A 6,484-nucleotide genomic window follows, 5' to 3' on the forward strand; every position below is an offset into this window, starting at 1 on the left:
TGGCCATCTCCTCTTGTGTGTGTCTGTGTCCAGATTTTCTTTTTACAGAGACACCAGTTACACTGAATTAGGCCCGCCCAAATGACCTCATCCTAACTTGATTCTATCTGCAATGATCCTACTTCCAAAGAAGGTCACGTTCCCAGATACCTCTCCTAAAAGGTATTTTGTCAAACGTCCCTTGGTGGAGTTTCGTTTGATGTTTTTCTCATGGTTAGACTGAGGTTTAGATTTTAGGTCAGAGGAGCGCAGAGGTGACGAAGGTTTTGTCCCATTATATCAAGAGTACATGCCGTCAACACGACCTTGCTGCCCTGAGTTAGGCACCCAATTCTTATTTATTTATTTACGGCTGCATCGGGTCTTCGTTGCTGCACGTGGGCTTTCTCTAGTTGTGGCACACGGGCTTCTTATCCTGGTGGCTTCTCTTGTTGCGGAGCACGGGCTCTAGGCGCGCGGGCTCAGTAGCTGTGGCGCACGGGCTTACTTGCTCCGCGGCATGTGGGATCTTCCCGGACCAGGGCTCGAACCCGTGTCCCCTGCACTGGCAGGCGGATTCTTAACCACTGCGCCACAAGGGAAGTCCCTGGTTACTTTCATTATCCCTGAGAGCATACCATTTCATCCACATCCTTCTAATATACAAAGACTCCCTTCTAAAAAGGATAACCATAATGCAACATTATCACAACAAAAAGAGTTAGCAACGATCCTTGGATATTTAATATCCAGTCAGTATCCAGATTTCCCCATGTGTCTTGTAAATGTCTTTTCTAAAGCTCCCCCCCACCCCCGGGCTTCCCTGGTGGCGCCGTGGTTGAGAGTCCACCTGCCGACACAGGGCACGCGGGTTCGCGCCCCGGTCCGGGAAGATCCCACGTGCCGCGGAGCGGCTGGGCCCGTGAGCCATGGCCGCTGAGCCTGCGCGTCCGGAGCCTGTGCTCCGCAACGGGAGAGGCCACAAGAGTGAGAGGCCCGCGTACCGCAAAACAAACAAACAAATAAAGCTCCCCCCCACCACCCTGCTGCGCTGCACGCCTTGCAGCTTGTGGGATCTTAGTTCCTCCACCAGGGGTTGAACCCAGACCCTCGGCAGTGAGAGAGTGGAGTCCTAACCGCTGGACGGCCAGGGAATTCCCTAAAGCTTTTCATTTTATAATAGTTTTAGATTTACAGAAAAGTTGCAGCAATAGTGCAGAGTTCCTGAACATCGTCCACCCACGTTCCTCTGATGTGAACCTCTTAGATAACCATGCTATAAGCCAGGTTATCAAAGCCGGGGAATTAACATCAACCATCATCCTATTACCTAATCTCTAGACTTGTTAGAATTTGACCAGTTTTCCCTCTCCCGTCATTTTTCTGGGCCAGGATTCCACATTGCACCTCCTGTCTTTGTCTCCTTGGTGACGGCTCCTCAGCCTTTGTCATGACCTGTTTAAGGAGTTCTGCCCAGGGGACTTCCCTGGTGGCACAGTGTTTAAGGATCCACCTGCCAATGCAGGGGACACGGGTTCAAGCCCTGGTCCGGGAAGATCCCACATGCCACGGAACAACTAAGCCCGTGCACCACAGCTACTGAGCCTGCGGTCTAGAGCCTGCGAGCCACAACTACTGAACCTGCGTGCCACAACTACTGAAGCCTGCGCCGCCTACAGCCTGTGCTCCGCAACGAGAGAAGCCACCGCAGTGAGAAGCCCGCGCACGGCAACGAAGAGTAGCCCCCGCTCGCCACAACTAGAGAAAGCCTGCACGCAGCAACAAAGATCCAACGCAGCCAAAAATAAATAAATAAATAAATAAATTTATAAAATTTTTTAAAAAAAGAGTTCTGGCTGGTTATTTTATAGAACGTCCCACAATTTGGGCTTGTCTGATGTTTGCTCATGATGTGATTAACGGCATGCATTTTGGGCGAGAATGCCGCAGGGTCCCTCTTAGTGCATCAGCCGGGTGGGCCCATGATGGCAAAATGTCTCATCGCTGATGGTGAAACGTCATACGTGTTTTTTCCGCAGGTGGTTCCTTTGAGTCAGAACCCAAACAAAGCTCACACGTGGCATTTGGTTGCTGTATCTCTAAGTCTCTTTTCACCTATAACCATCACTCAACCTTTTTTCTTTGCCACTTATTTGTTGAAGAAACCAGGTCGTTTACCTGGTAGAGTTTACCAGCCTCCTGACTGGGTGGGTTGCTTCCCCGGTGTGGATTAATGGGCTTCTCTGTCCCCTGTAATCCCTGTGAATCGATCTACCTAGAAACATGAGCAGACTTCCTAGGTGGTGTGAGCTCCACCAGACAACACATCTAGTTTGTTTTCTCTCTGTATCTCTGTGTCTACGTGTGTTTGTCTCTCTCTCCATGAGACATGTAACAACATTAACACCCAGTTGGTTCCCTTCCCCACCTCGTTAAAAATGACCATTGGGTTCAGGTGGCGCAAGTCTGATTCATTTACTGTGAAATTTCCCCATGAACCTCTCTCATAATGGTCTTAGGGGCCACTGGTGATCATTAGGGGTTGCAAAAATGGTGACTTTGAACACTTTCATTTCTTCTGCATTTATTGTCTGGAATTTTTCTGTTAAAAAACCCAGCTCAGGGCTTCCCTGGTGGCGCAGTGGTTGCGCGTCCGCCTGCCGATGCAGGGGAACCGGGTTCGCGCCCCGGTCTGGGAGGATCCCACATGCCGCGGAGCGGCTGGGCCCGTGAGCCATGGCCGCTGAGCCTGCGCGTCCGGAGCCTGTGCTCCGCAACGGGAGAGGCCGCAACAGAGGGAGGCCCGCATACCACAAAAAACAAAAAACAAAAAACAAAAAACAAAAAAAATACCCAGCTCAAGCAAAAGAATTGAAAGCAGGGTCGTAAAGAGATATTTGTACACCCGTGTTCACAGCAGCATTATTCTCAATAGCCAAGAGGCGGAAGCAACCCGTGTCCATTGAGAGATGGATGGATAAACAAATATGGTTCACCCATACAGCAGAATATGATTCAGCCTTAAAGTGGAAGGAAATTCTGACACACACTACAACATGCATGAACTTTGGGACCTTATGCTCAGTGAAATAAGCCAGACACAGAAGGAGAAGTACTGTCTGATTCCACTCACAGGAGGTCCTAGAGGAGTCAAATCCAGAGAGACAGGAAGTCGATGGTGCGGGCCAGGGGCTGGGGGACGGGGAGGGGGAGTCAGTGTTTCATGGGGACAGAGTTTCAGTTTGGGAAGATGAGAAAGTTCTGGAGATGATGGTGGGGATGGTTGCACAACAGTGTGAATACATTTTTTATTTTTTATTTTTATTTATTTTTATTTTTTTTTTCGGTATGCGGGCCTCTCACTGCTGTGGCCTCTCCCGTTGCAGAGCACAGGCTCCGGACGCGCAGGCTCAGCGCCATGGCTCACGGGCCTAGCCGCTCCGCGGCATGTGGGATCTTCCCGGACCGGGGCACAAACCCGTGTCCCCTGCATCGGCAGGCGGATTCTCAACCACTGCGCCACCAGGGAAGGCCCATTTTTAAAAATTAATTTATTTTTGGCTCTGTTGGGTCTTCGCTGCTGTGCGTGGGCTTTCTTTAGTAGCAGTGAACGGGGGCCACTCTTTGTTGCGGTGCGCGGGCTTCTCATTGCGGTGGCTTCTGTTGCAGAGCACGGGCTCTAGGCGCACGGGCTCAGTAGTTGTGGCGCACGGGCTTAGTTTCTCCGTGGCATGTGGGATCTTCCCGGACCAGGGCTGGAACCTGTGTCCTCTGCATTGGCAGGCGGATTCTTAACCACTGTGCCACCAGGGAAGCCCCAATGTGAATGTATTTAATGCCACTTAACTGTGCACTTAAAAATTGTTAAAATGGTAATTTAATGTCACATGTAGTTTACCACAATTTAAAGCAATTTTAAAAATGGAGTATGATTAAAAAAACATCTTTCCCCTATCAACTAATTGGTTACCCAGAAGTAAAGGCTGTGCAGGAAAGACAGGGTAAATGCCTGATTCTTGACTTTTCTTTAGCAGTTTTCACAATAATTTGTTACTTCCTCAATATCCACAAAAGATCACCAGAGAGTTTTTTTTTCCTTCTGTGTCCCTATGAACTCATGGATGTAACATCTGATGTGTTTCTATCCACTGCATATCTTATTCTTCTTTTATGCCCACATTGTTTCATCTTTGGTCAGTGGAAACCTCTTTGAGTTGGCCCCTAAGTCCTTTTGATGTGACCCAGTGGCCTTAAGGGCTCATAGTTCTGGGGACTCCCCTGGCGGTCCAGTGGTTAAGACTCTGCATTTCCAATGCAGGGGGCATGAGTTCCATCCCTGGTTGGGGAACTATGATTCCACATGCTGCATGGTGCAGCCAAAAAGAAAAAAAAAAAAGAGCTCACAGTTCTGGCACAGCACGATGCTTTCTGCTCATCCCATACTTCACAGCCCCAGCCCTGGACCCGGCCATTTCTCCAAGGAGCCCTGCTTCCTTTTAACGGGAGATGATATTTAGAGACCTTAATCTGACCACAAAGTTAGGAAATCCACATTTTCTTCACTCATCTTTTGACTTTGAAAATATTTGACCTACAGAAGTTGCAAGACGATGACCATGAACTCCCATAGACCCTTCCTCTAGGTCAGGGCTCACTACCTGCTCTAAGGCTGTTTTTGTAAATAAAGTTTTATTGGCACATGGCCAGGCCCATTCATTTACACATGGTCCGGGGCAGCTTTCCCGATGACAACAGAGTCATTGTAACAGAGACTGTCTGCCCCTCAATGCCAAAAATATTTACTATTTGGCTCTTTGCAGAAAAAGTCTGCAGACCCCTGAGCTAGATGCTCCCACAGTTAACCTTTTGCTTTATATTTCTCTATAAACGTAATCTAAAAGTATACAATCTATTCCATAAAGAATATACACATTTTTTATTCTTTTTCTTAATTTTTTTCTAAGTAACTTGAAAGTGGGCAACATCTTGCAACTTGACTCCAAAAAAACAAAAATACAAACAAAAAAAAACAAACAAAATAACCAAATGTATTTCCTGCAAACAAACACCTCCTCTTATGCCAATATTGTCTTTTATAGCAACTCCCCCCCCCCCCCCCCCCTGTTGTTGTATTCAGCTGGGGATCACTCATTGCATGTAGTTTCATATATCTCTGATCTCCTTTCTTGTGAGACAGCTTTAGGCTTTTTTTGCTGTTGTTGTCTCTTATGACCTTTTACGACCTTGACTCTTTCCAAGAGACCAGGCCAATTATTCTGTGGGATGTCCCTCAGTGTGGGTTTGTCTGATGGTTCCCACAATCAGATGCAGGTGATCCACGTTTGGCAGGAATATCCTAGAAGTGATGTGTCCTTCTCAGTGCCTTGTATCAGGAGGCCCAGGAGGCCCACGAGGCCCATTTTTTCCCCCCATTCCCGGTGTGTTTACTTGGTGCCTTGGTTAAGCTGCTATTCACCGGGTTTCGAAGTAAGGCATTTTCCCCTTTGTAACTGATAAATCATCTGTAGGAAAATACTTTGAGATTATGTAAATATCCTGCTCCCCAACAAACTTCCACCTAATTACTTTAGCATCCACTGGTGAATCCTGCTTGGATCAGTTATTGCTGGGATGGTTACCAAATGGTGATTTTTAAAACTCTGTTATTGAGTCAGTGCCTGGGAGTGGGATTGCTGGATCATACGGAACGGTCATTCTTTTTTTTTTTTTCCCTCATTGTTTTTTAAAATACACATAGCATAAAATGAACCGTGTTGTACATTTCAGAGGTATGGCTGAATGAATACGTTCATCATTTTGCAACTGTCACCACCATCCATCGGCAGAACTCTTTTCACTTTGTAAAACTGAAACTCTGTCCTCATTGAGCACTAACTCTGAATGCCCCCCTTCCCTGCCCCTGGCACCCACCATCCTACTTTCTGTCTGTGTGATTTTTTAAAAAAAAATATTTATTTATTTATTTTATTTTTGGCTGTGTTGGGTCCTCGTTGCTGTGCACGGGCTTTCTTTAGTTGCAGTGAGTGGCGGCAACTGTTTGTTGCGGTGCTCGGGCTTCTCATGGCAGTGGCTTCTCTTTGTTGTGGAGCACAGGCTCTAGAGTGCAGGCTTCAGTAGTTGTGGCCCATGGGCTTAGTTGCTCCGTGGCATGTGGGATCTTCCTGGACCAGGGCTCAAACCCGTGTCCCCTGCACTGGCAGGCTGATTCTTAACCACTGCGCCACCAGGGAAGCCCCATGTCTGTGTGATTTTAAGATTGTTCATTGTTGATGCTCAAATTGTCTCAGGTTTGGCCAGCCTGTGTTTCTCCCATAGGTCCCCATCCTTCTCGGAGCCCTTCTTTACTCTCTGGTGCATCAAGACATTCCAGGCTCACCTTGTATGCTTCCTGCCCCATCCCTGGAATCAGCCATGTCTCCCTAGAGTCCTGGATCCCTTCTTTTTTTTTTTTTTTTTTTGCGGTACGCGGGCCTCTCACTGTTGT

The sequence above is a fragment of the Physeter macrocephalus genome, unplaced genomic scaffold (assembly GCF_002837175.3).
Source record: "Physeter macrocephalus isolate SW-GA unplaced genomic scaffold, ASM283717v5 random_362, whole genome shotgun sequence".
In the NCBI taxonomy this organism is placed as follows: domain Eukaryota; kingdom Metazoa; phylum Chordata; class Mammalia; order Artiodactyla; family Physeteridae; genus Physeter; species Physeter macrocephalus.